The 13118-nt window shown below is 33.5% G+C and overlaps 1 pseudogene; it reads left to right on the plus strand.

The window, feature by feature from the left end:
- Window positions 1–11688: 11688 nt before the first annotated feature.
- On the plus strand, window positions 11689–12153 carry LOC143613930 (secreted RxLR effector protein 161 pseudogene; annotated as a pseudogene).
- Window positions 12154–13118: the final 965 nt, after the last annotated feature.

The following is a 13118-nucleotide window of genomic DNA, read 5'->3' on the forward strand; positions in this document are numbered from 1 at the left end:
GAATGCGAAAGCATACAAAGCAAATAAGCACATAAACAAATAAGGTATAAGTTGTTAACACATAAGACAAAGTTGCAGTTTTATGTATAAGTATATATGAGAAATATATTTATGCATATGTCCCCAAAACGTGAAAAACAAGTAAAATAGGGGAATGTGATACTCACCACGATAGACGAACAAAAGTGAATGAGAATATTAAGAATGCGTGAAATCACACGTTAACGATAAAGCCTATAAAGGAAAAGGGAAGTACGGAGACGCTAAGTTAATGTACAAGATCGATTATGAAAACTCGATAATTATGATTATTATAAAGCTAATATTATATTCTTTTTCTTTATCATAATTAATATAATAATATAATAAGAAATAATATGTAAAATCATTAGTTTGTTTAAATAATAGTATATAAATATATAAAGTATGTTGAAATATAAAAATAAAATAGATTTAAAAAAAATATTATTAGTTGTCAATTTAAATTATATAAATATATTTATATAAAATTTGCTTGTTTATATATATATATATGCATATATACTTATATGCTTACATATAAGTATATACACGAACGACAACGAGAGTTAAACGAGTATTATAAAGTCGGTTTTCACTAAAATAAGTTTAAATAGTTATTATTATTAATAATATAACCATTAATTAATTAAAAAGGAAACTTTAACAAAAATCCCAAAAATTACGGGATGGCAGGGGATCGAACTCTAAGACCTCTGCCCCCATAGCCATGGGTGTTATCCAGCTGGGCTTAACTAGTACATAAAACAGGAACCATAACATATTAAATATAAACAGATGCATGTTCAACAAAATTGATTATAATCCCTAATGAATTCAATTTATCAAATCCGTTGGTGTTGATCAAATCAGCCTTAGGGCTTTTGTTTAGCTTGATATCGCGATCATAACCATGTATATAATTACCCCTAACAGTGATCGGAGGTGGGTTAAATGATGTAGAACAGGGCCGGCGATGGAGGTAGACGGATGAGCTACTAAACTGAGTTAACAATTTATTTGATTAGGGGCTAAGGACGGCGACGCTTATATGTTCGTTTATACAGAAAACGATATTAGGGTTAGGGTCCGCTAAGACGCTTATGGTAAAACGGATCAATAAGATCGTGTTAACTCAATTATCTTGTCGGTTGGGCCGAAATTGATAATATTAAACGATTTACAAGATCAAACTCAACAATTAAACGAAAATTGAGGTCCAAGTCAAAGATTCTTGAATTCGGGTACAAGAAACATAAAACGGATACGGGTATGGTAAATGGACATCCATATTATCATATGGGTTATAACAATATTTTCATTTTAGCCCTTAAGGTTTGAGGATGGTTACAAAAGAATTTAAAACCTATACTTTGGGTTAAAAGTGTAAGAACAATAAAGATTAATAATAAACAATTTAATATTAATAAAATAATCAAGCTAATTCGATAACGAAATATTTTAAAAAAATATAACCCGAACATTTAAACAAGTTGAGTGAAAGTATAAATCGAAAACCCGAGTTGTTACATAAACAACTAAACAAAACTATGTATTTGAGATTCCATATAAAAGCTTTAAGCTCCACATGTCACACAAAAACAACAATGTCATGATCAATAATTAATCATTCCGTTATAAATACTCTTCTTAGTAAGATTTTATGCCAACATACTCTAACTAAGTCCAACAACTAAAAACATTTAGTGTACAACTTGAATCCCTTTTTGAATATAACATTTAAGCTTGCTCTTAACTAGCAATTGATCATTCTAAGTAGTTGCAAAGTAAACACCACGTATTTAATCAATAGTAAGTAATGCAATTGATCAATGTAAGCAGTTGCAAAGTAAACACAACGTATTTAATTAATAGTAAGTAATGCAGTTGATCAATCTAAGTAGTTGCAAGTTAAACACCACGTATTTAATTAATAGTAAGTAATATCATGTAGCATACACACAAGGTTTTGTTTGGTTTCGTTTGAATAGGGACTTTAAAAATCATTAAAATTCCCTAAGTTGGATAAAGTGTGTTATGTGTTTGGCCCAAAACAATGGTCGAATGGTCATTGGGCCTAATATAGGCCCATCTAGCCAGTTAACGCTAAGGTTATGAAATACTAACTCAAATCAGTAAACTTGCTTTCATTAAGAAACAAAAGTGAGAAAATAGGTATTAACTGTTAAGTTGTGACCCTGTATGGTTAAGTATTAGATAACGAGCCCGACCTCAAACCTAACAACCCCGGTGTACCAAAAGTGCTTTGAATAATTTGATTATAGCATATGAAAGTTTTTTTTACAACACTTTACGTGGGAATATCATTCTTGCTAGGCTAGCCCTATAGTGTTAGCAGGTGAAGCTAGGGCTTTAGGCTCCTGAAAACCTAGGACCTCCGTTAAATATTTTAGGTATTTGTATGTACACAAAATTGCATATTAATTTTAATTAACCGGTTAATATAGCAGTTTTGTGTGTTGGCACAGTGGTCCATATACTTGCACCTTTTTTACTAATTTATTACACGCAGGTTCGATTCCTTCACCATAGATTCATTTTTTATTTAGTTTTTCATGGTAACTTTTTAATTTATTTGTTTCTTACTTTATTCCGGTTGCTTTTACTATTGTTTATGGACATATATTATCTTGAACTTGTATTTGTATAAATCCCATACATTTTAAAAATAAAATATTTAAACTTTATAATTAATGTACAAAACATAATTCATGTACAAAACAAGTTACTCGCTAAATTAAAAATAAAATGAAGTGTGCGTATATATATTCCTTTGACTTGTATTATACATAAATCAAACTTCATTATAAAACTAAAAATTTCGTACTTTAATATACGAAACACGACAATTGTTTGATACTTTTTAAAACAAAAATTTATAATTTCTATAATTTGATCTGTCAATCTAACTCTTGATAACGGATTAAGGGTCCCAAAATTTTCCTTCATTTTAGGCCTTCAAAATGGTTGGGCCGGGCCTGCATTTTTGAAAACTTGATCAAATGACCCATCGCTTGGAATCTTTCTAGGACTTTATCAAAATACATCCAAATGTTATTGGGCCTAAGGTTTCTATTCAAAATGCATATATGAAGGACATTTTGCTTGACTATTTCCCACTACAAGTGACATGGGATGTATCGCTTTACGATGTTGCTTTACTAGGTCATGGTGGATGGTCTATATCAATGTGTATGTTAGCAGGCTAACAAAATTTAGGAAAATGTTTATTCCACGGGGCTTATTTTGCTATTTGTTCTTAAAGCGAGCTTTATAATTAGCTTTTTATTTTTTTATCATAAATCCTTAATGCAAATTTAACCTATTATTTGAATGAAATATTTCCTAGAGCATTTTATTTACCTTTTATTTTTTTTTTTTTTACTTTTTAACTAACTCCCTAAATTAAATGTAGAATAATAACACTTTTTCTACCAAAAAATTTTCTGTACGTTTATACTTTGTTGTGATAATGTAAACCATGCTTTGCTTTAAACTTTTGATTTCACAAGCATATTTGGTGGTATGATATGATGTATTAAATGATAACATTATAACAAAGCAAAATTTATAACACTAAAACGACATTAGCATATTATGTTGAGGTATATGTAATTTTGTAATATGTTATGATGTAATATTATATGATATGATAAAGATTATATGATGTGATGTGATATGTTGTGGCATGTTTGGTATGGCATGACATGATATTTTATGTTATGCCATGGCGTTGTATAGTGTGACATGATACTATATGATAAGATACGGAATGATATGGTATGTTATGGTGTGATATGATACAATACCACATATATATATATATATAATACAGTATAAGATGATATTATATGATATGATTTTATAAGATAAAATACGATATGATGATATGATGTCATATGTACGAAACGGTATACATAATTTACACATATGTACATTATCATTTATCTTAATTGTACATATGTGTATAAAGAGCAACATGTATAAAATTAAAAAATAAGTAGTATACATATATGTACAATTTTGCTAAACCGACATTTTTTTTATAAAACCGGGATGAAAAATAATTTTTTTGGTTTTTAGTTATTATCACGCTTTTTTTTGTTTTATAAATTTTTGTATTTTTCTTAAAAAGAGTTTTTTAGTAAAAAATAGTTCTTAAATTTCTCAATTTTAAAATGGCTCTTATATGATCTCAATACTATAGTGATATATTACAACATAATATACTATAATATTAAAAACAAATCACTTTATGTTATTGGATTTCACATTGTACTTAAAAAATGGAATCTTTGACATGCAAGAAAAAAAATTAGAAAAAAGTTCTTATGAAGGCTCAACATTGATCCGGTTCTTGACTAGATTGAAAATATACTTTTTTCCTTTGCATGTATCGTCTTTAGCAAGGCCACCCCTGTAGTATTAGTGGGTGAAGCTAGAATTTTAGGCCCCAGATTTCTAGGGCATCCGTTAAATATTTTAGGTATCTTTATGTACACAAAATTGCTTATTAGTTTTAATTAATCGTTTAATAAAGCAGTTCTGTGTGTTGGCACAGTGAGTACTTCCATATCCTTGCACTTTTCTTAAATATTTATTACACGCAGGTTCGAATCCTTCACCATAGATTCATTTTTTATTTAGTTTTTCATGGTAACCTTTTAATTTATTTGTTTCTTACTTTATTCCGGTTGTTTTTAGTATTGTTTATGGACATATATTATCTTGAACTTGTATTTGTATAAATCCCATACATTTAAAAATAGGAAAATTGGATTTTAATAATCCCAACTTAATGCAGTTGGCTGATAATAATCCCAAATTTGTAAGTAGCTGTCACTGGTCCCAACTTTCACACTATTTATTTTCATTGGACCTTCGTTAAAAAAAACTTAATGACGTTATGTTTTTTTCCAAATTTCAAACTGATATTTTAGGGCTTTTGATCGGAATGAGAATACGAGTCGATTGATGTAAAACTTAACTCGAAACGACGCTTCAAACAGCTTGATTTTTGTTAATTAAAAGTTTAAACACCGAAATTGAAGCTTCCTTTAGCCGTTTGGACCACCGTTTGGAAGTAAGTTTTACATCAATCGACTCGTATTCTCATTCCGATCAAAAGCCCTAAAATATCAGTTTGAAATTTGGAAAAAAAAACATAACGTCGTTAAGTTTTTTTTAACGGAGGTCCAATGAAAATAAATAGTGTGAAAGTTGGGACCAGTGACAGCTACTTTCAAAGTTGAGATTATTATCAGCCATCTGCATTAAGTTGGGATTATTAAAATCCAATTTTCCTTAAAAAGAAACTATATTTTAAACTTTATTACAATTAATGTACAAAGCATAATTCATGTACAAAACAAGTTACTCGCTAAATTAAAAATAAAATGAAGTGCGCGTATACATATTCCTTTGACAAGTATTATACATAAATCAAACTTCATTTTGAAACTGAAAATATCGTACCTTTATATACGAAACACGATAATTGTTTGATAATTTTTAGAACAAAAGTTTATAAGTTCTATAATTTGATCTCCCGATCTAACTCTTAATAACGTATTAAGGGGCCCAAAATTTTCCTTCGTTTATCAAATTGGTTGGCCGGCCCTGGTCTTTAGTTTAGTTATTTTTAATGTTTATTTACTATAGCTTTTTAGAGAGTTGTGGGCTGCGAAGGGGATTAATGAAGTTAATAAAATGTGAACATGCTCTTTGGTTAAGTGGCGAATGTAGAACATAATCTCAGGGGAAACGTTTAAAAATATATTTTTTACCGTATTTCATACAATATAACCGATATTTTTATTTACGTTTTTCATACAATAACCCCGATTTTTTAAAGATATTTCATACAATAGTTTCTTTTTTTGTTTTTTTTTAACTTGCCCTTTGGGCCGATATCATCATTTTCTTGTAATTTCCGTTTAAACATATTGCTAATAAGACTTTGTTATTTCGTTTTCCAAGTTCCATAATTTTTTAAAGGAACCATAAATTCATAATCAATTTCAATTTAATATAAACCCTAAATCCCTAATCAATTACAATTTCCAATTTATATTTTCTGAATATCCAACAAACCACAATCAATCATTAAATTGCTATCAATAGGGTGATGCTCCATTGCCAAAGGCATAGCCTTTAAAACACCTAGTTTGGAGGGGTAGGTCTTGGATCAAATCCTATAGACAACAAAAACTAAAAGTTCAATGTTAAAACAAAATTATTTAATTGCCATTAACAATTCTAAATTAACAATCTATACAAATAAACCATTACAATTTTAAGTAGAAGTAGAAAAATACCTAAATTGAACAAATAGAATTCAAAATGTGGACGAGGGAGTGAGGGACTGAAGGTCCTTCACCGCCCGTTGGCTACTCGACTGCAGAATGCAGGGGGTCGGGGCAGTGTGGGGTGTAAGCCATGCCTGAATGAAACTTTGTTTTGTTAAATGATATTGATGCCCGGACTAAACCAAGCGATTAAGCATAAGGGTAAAACAAACAAATGGTTTTATTTAGTGTGTGCTTAAATTTGGTCGTACTTTAATTGGTTTCGGCTTTAAACAAACAAGGGTAATGCTATATTTTTTACAGGGGTAACGAAATACGAAAACCGACCAAAACATAGAACCGGCGAGAAGTTGAGGGTTAGCCTAGGTCCGCCCCAACTTAGGTCGTCATTATCCCAATTTGTGAGTACCCTGGTTAACTACCGCAATAGAGTGAGCTACTACCCAAAATTAGGAGCTTCTGAAAATAAGTTGGAGTTCCAAGAGCAATGTTATCTTTTATCTACCAATGATTCAATCACATTGTACCCAAGTTCGAATCCTGAGAAAGAATTTCAACAATCCAAAAAGAAAACCCTTAACCACCTTGAAGGCTTGTTGGCAATGCGATATTACCTAAGCATCTTATACAATAACTATGTATTTATTGCAGGTTGTCTCTTTCTTTAAACCTTTCACATTCTTATAAAAATAATAATAATAAACCACAAATCATGTTCTAGGGCCCAAACAGGTTTAGGTTGGAACCCCATCAAATTTGGTTAAATAAAGTTAGCCAAAACCGGTTTTAATCAAACTAGTTCATATTGAAACTTGTATTTTAGGGAAAAGAATTGGGTTCCAAAGGTTTGTAATTGGGTTTTAACAGGATCGATTCAGGTTTAAGCAGTTTCAAACCGAGTTCAACCCAACAATTTTTACATCCTTTTTTGTTCCAGATTACATTTTTGTCCTTTATTTTTACATCCTTCTCAGAATTTGAACGTGTAATATAAAGAATTGAAAATTCGTAATTCAAAACTCAAACATAATATGCATACAATTACTACTACATCATTTTCAATATTTGAATATACAAAATAAAAAATTGACAATTCATAACTCAAAATTCAAAAGTACAGAATGCAAACAACCTTATATACAAAACACTAGAATATATAAACAAATACATGAGAAGTTAAAGTTTTTAAAATGCTTAGGGTGTTTATTGCAAACATGATTAGGGCAACCACATGTACACTTTCAATCTATATAAACTAACGAAACTCCATTTCCATTATAATCACCTAATCGGCTTCACACTTGCTTCTCTTAATGGTTGCTACACACAAATACAAGAGTACTGATTAGATTTACACGCAAATAATCAATCTATAAGATACACACTGCACCAGAATAAAATAAAATCAATGATCAAAGCCTCAAAGGTAACATAATCAATTACCAAATGGGACCTAAATTGAAAATCTTTGAAAAAAAATTCTTGTAAAAAATTAATCAATTATCTGTTCAGACTGTCAGTGTTCATATTAAAGACAATTTAAGCATTCACATATAAGAATTAAGAAGGTTGAGATTGACACCCCTTGTAAAAATAAACTATATGATTATGATTTCATATGCTCAAAAATTTCATTTAATGCAAAAAGATCAGTTTATAGAGAAGCTGGAGGTTCTTACCTTATGAACGATCAACATGTTATAATCGGATCCAGATTTACTGCGAAAAGATCAGTTTATAGAGTGAGTAATGAATAATTTTTTACACAGAAAACGGTGAAAGACTAAGATAAGTCAAGGGACTATTAGAGTAACATTGGAGGCACTTGGAGTTTGGTATAATAAAGCTAGAATTGGTCATGCACGTGCAGTTGAATTTCATATTCTTTAGCTAGTTTCTTAGTTTGTTATTGCTTTTTGTTATTTCCTATTTTCTAGCAATTAGTTGGTAGTTAACGTTTCTTTGCTTTTGTATTTATAGCCTATGGCTTTATCAATGGAATTAAGATTTTCGTTCAGTAAATTGCTTCTTTGATATCCAATACAATAATTGGTATCAGAGCGAAAGTCCTTCTATTCGTGAGATTGAGAGTTCCGCAAATATGAGTGACGAAAAAATGAATATACCGGTGTTCGACGGTCACTACGAACACTGGAGTGAGATGATGGAGAACTTGCTGCATGCAAAACAAGTGTGGAACTAAATCGAGCCTGGAATTGTCGGGCCAGCAGTCGGGATTGCCCAAAGTGAATCCCAGATAAAGAGATTAGAAGATCTTAGAATGAAAGACCGGCAGGTGAAACACTATTTGTTTGAAGCCATCGACAGGGTGACTTTTGAACAGATACTTGATCGTAGCACCTCCAAAGCCATCTGGGAATCGATGAAAAAAAGGTATGCTGGGAATGAACGTGTGAAAAGGTCTATGTTACAAAAGTTGAGACGAGACTTTGAAGTGTTGGAGATGAAGAATAACGAAACCATACCGGAATATTTCAGTAAGGTTTTATCCATTGCAAACCGGATGAGGAGTAATGGGGAAGTAATGGAAGACGTAAAGGTTGTCGAAAAGATCCTGAGAACGTTAAGTGAGAAGTATACTTACGTAGTAGTTTCGATTGAAGAATCGAAAAATGTGGAAGAGATGACCATAGACGAGTTGCAGAGTAGTCTAGTGGTTCACGAACAAAAGTTCAAGAGAGGTGAAAAAGATGAAGAACAAGCCTTTAAAATGGAAGATGGTGAAAGTTCGATCGGTCGTGGTCACGGAAGAGGCAGATCTAGTCCACGAGGTAGGGGACGTGGACGTGGAAGGGGTTCTTTCAATAAAGAAATGATAGAATGCTACAGGTGTCATAAGTTAGGACATTTCTCTTATGAATGTCCCGGCTCCAAAGAAGCTAATTTCGCAGGTTTCGATGAGGGTGAAGAAGTGATGTTGATGGTTAAGACCGAAAAGGGTGAAGAAACCAAAAACTGCATTTGGTTTTTAGATTCGGCCTGCTCGAATCATATGTGTGGAATAAGGGAAAGGTTCATGAATATGGATAACTCATTCTCCACCACTGTTAAGTTGGGAAACAGCACAAGGATGGTTGTGTCTGGAAAAGGAAGTATTCGAATGGTGATTAATGGAGGGGTGTTCGTTGTAAACGATGTGTACTATGTTCCTGATTTGAAAAATTGTTTGTTAAGTATTGGGCAACTTCAACAAAAGGGGTTATCTTTTTTTATTCAGTCGGATACATGTAAGGTGTATCACCCAGAAAAGGGGTATTTATTTCAAAGCCGAATGAGCTCCAACCGAATGTTCCCTTTGTATGAAGAAACGAGAGGGTCGGGTTCAAATCAAAGGGGTGACGGGTGCTACTATGTAGCCGATGAAGATATTGCAAGGTTATGGCACGAACTTATGGGTCATTTAAGCAAAACGGGGATGGGAAATCTGCAACGAACAGCAATGGTGAGGGATCTTCCACAGTTTCGGGTGGATGACTCAATTTGTGGAAAGTGTTTGATTGGAAAACAAACAAGAGAGGCGATCCCGAAGAAAAGTAAATGGCGTGCAACCGAACCTTTGGAGTTGATTCACTCAGATGTATGTGGGCCGATCACACCTCAATCCAACACGGGAAAAAGGTACTTGTTAAGTTTTATCGATGATTATAGCCGAAAGGGTTGGGTGTATTTATTGTCTGAAAAGTCGCAAGTTTTAGAGAAGTTTAAGGAGTTTAAGAGTAAAGTTGAAGTTGAAAGTGGTAGAGTTATTAAATGTTTAAGGAGTGATAGAGGTGGAGAATACTTGTCAAAAGAATTTGATAACTTTGCTAAAGAATGTGGTATTAAAAGGCAGTTAACTACATGGTTCACGCCACAACAAAATGGTGTGGCGGAACGTAAAAACCGAACTGTGATAGGTATACTAATCACTCTCTTAGCAGCCAAAAACATGCCTAAAATTTTCTGGGCCGAGGCAGCCGTGTGGTGTTTTTATGTGCTTAATAGAAGCCCAAGTCGAGCCTTATTAAATAAAACACCGGAAGAAGCTTGGAGTGGAAATAGGCCATCAGTTGATCATTTTAGAATTTGGGGGTGTTTGGGCCATGTTCACATACCAAAGGAGAAACGCATAAAGCTCGATGACAGAAGCTTTGTGTGTATTCTCATGGGTGTGAGCGAGGAATCCAAGGCTTATAGGCTTGTGGATCCTAAGACAATGAAGATCGTGGTTAGTAGAGATGTAGTTTTCGAAGAAAATAAAGAATGGGACTGGGGAAATACAAAGGAGAGAAAGGAGGATGTTGAGACAATATATTGGGGAAATTATAATATTGGTGAAGAGTATGATAATGGGGAATCGGATGTAGAGGAAGCCGAAGATGATGTAGGAGAAGCCGAAGATTTAAATACGGGTAATGTTCCAAGTACAAGTAATGTTGTTGCCAGGGAGGGTAGAGAAAGAAGACCCCCGAGATACTTGGAAGATTATATGACAGGTGATGATGTGTCAGGTGATGATCTAACGGATGTAGAAGAAGCGAATGTGATTGAAGATGTTGATCAAGATCCGATTAAGTATGACGAAGCGGTGAAAGATGAAAAATGGAGAACGGCCATGGATGTCGAGATAGAAGCGATAGAACGAAATGAAACTTGGTCATTGGTTGAGTTACCTGATGATGCCAAATGTATTGGTGTAAAATGGGTGTTCAAAACAAAGTTGAATGAGAAAGGAGAGATCGACAAACATAAGGCAAGATTGGTAGCACGGGGTTACAGTCAAGAGTATGGTGTTGATTATTTAGAAATCTATGCTCCGGTGGCAAGGATGGATACCATACGAATGATGATAGCAATCGCGGCTCAAAGAGGTTGGAACTTATACTAGATGGACGTAAAATCGGCCTTTTTGCATGGAAAGCTTGATGAAGAAGTTTACGTTCAACAACCGATGGGATATGTGGTTAAAGGGGAAGAGATGAAAGTGTATAAATTGAAGAAAGCGTTGTATGGGTTAAAGCAAGCTCCTAGAGCTTGGTTTAACCGAATTGAGAAGTATTTTGTTGATGAAGGTGTTAAAAGAAGCAAATCGGAGCACACACTATTTTTTAAAGAATCCGAAGGGAAGGTGCTATATGTGAACGTGTATGTAGATTATTTAATCTATATGGGTAATGATGAGAAGATCTTAATTGAGTTTAAGAACTCAATGAAGAATGAGTTTGAGATGAGTGATTTGGGGAAGATGAGGTATTTTCTTGGAATATAAGTGGTGAAAACTGTTGCCGGTATTCATATTTCTCAACGAAAGTATGCATTGGAGGTCTTATCTCGGTTCAATATGGGAGAATGTAATGCTGTCATTAATCCGATGGTATCGGGAAGCAAGTTGAGTCAAGAAGAAGGCGAGCCCGTAAATGAGATTTTGTTCAGACAAGTGGTTGGAAGCTTAATGTATATTACAACTACCAAGCCTGATCTGCAGTTCGCGGTGAGTTTTATTAGTCGTTTTATGTCCAAACCTACAGACAAACATATGGCAGCGGCTAAAAGAATAATGAGGTATATAATGGGCACAGTTGATTACGGTATTTGGTATAAAAGAGGAGGAAAGGGTGAGCTGAAAGTATACACCGATAGTGATTTTGCGGGTGACCAGGATGATCGAAAAAGTACTTCGGGTTACTTAGTTATGTGGGATGGAGCTGCTGTGGCATGGTCTTCAAAGAAACAAAGTGTCGTTGCGTTGTCGTCAACCGAAGCGGAGTATGTAGCAGCAGCGATGTGTGCATGCCAAGTGATGTGAATAAGAGATTTAATGGAAGAACTTGGAGTTGAAGTGCAAGAAAAAACGAGCATCAAATGTGATAATACTTCGGCCATTAAGTTATCTAAAAATCCGGTGTTTCATGGTAGATGTAAACATATAGGGGTACGGTTTCATTTTCTCAGGGATTTGGTTAAGGAAGGAAAGACTGAGATGGAATTTTGTGGTACTAATTATCAAGTGGCAGATATTTTTACCAAAGCTCTTAAAAGAGATGTGTTGAAGCTGAGGGAAGAGTTGGGAATGTGCTCTCTCAAAGGCAAACAAAACATGAAAACCCAGTCTTGTTTGAGGGAGGGATTGAAAGACTAAGATAAGTCAAGGGACTATTAGAGTAACATTGGAGGCACTTGGAGTTTGGTATAATAAAGCTAGAATTGGTCATGCAGGTGCAGTTGAATTTCCTATTCTTTAGCTAGTTTCTTAGTTTGTTATTGCTTTTTGTTATTTCCTATTTTCTAGCAATTAGTTGGTAGTTAACGTTTCTTTGCTTTTGTATTTATAGCCTATGGCTTTATCAATTGAATTAAGATTTTCGTTCAGTAAATTGCTTCTTTGATATCCAATACAATAAACGGCAGTGCAAATTAAAAAAATTATTTTCTTCGAGGATTAAGTTGGCTTATATCAAGGATATTTGTGGGCAGACAAATTCATGCATTGCAGGCGCTAAGTACTAAACACGATGTCTTGGAGATGAATTGTAATGTAATAATTGGAGGGTGTCTGAGATCTCAGCCGCTGTCTCTATTTAACAGTGGCGTGTGCTTGTAACCCTACTCTAACCCTAATATATATTTTTAAATTGGCCCCTCCATAGAACACTTTTGTTCAAAAAAAAAATTGTTTTCTAAATAAGCAAAAATATTGGAGTATCTAGATGCATTAACCTTAATTTAGGCCTAACTTCAAATGTCGATCGACTATATCCAAGTTGCATCGAT

Source organism: Bidens hawaiensis, unplaced genomic scaffold (genome assembly GCF_021521415.1).
Source record: "Bidens hawaiensis isolate Kalapana, Puna unplaced genomic scaffold, B.hawaiensis_p1.1 tig00038543_1, whole genome shotgun sequence".
NCBI classification, from domain to species: domain Eukaryota; kingdom Viridiplantae; phylum Streptophyta; class Magnoliopsida; order Asterales; family Asteraceae; genus Bidens; species Bidens hawaiensis.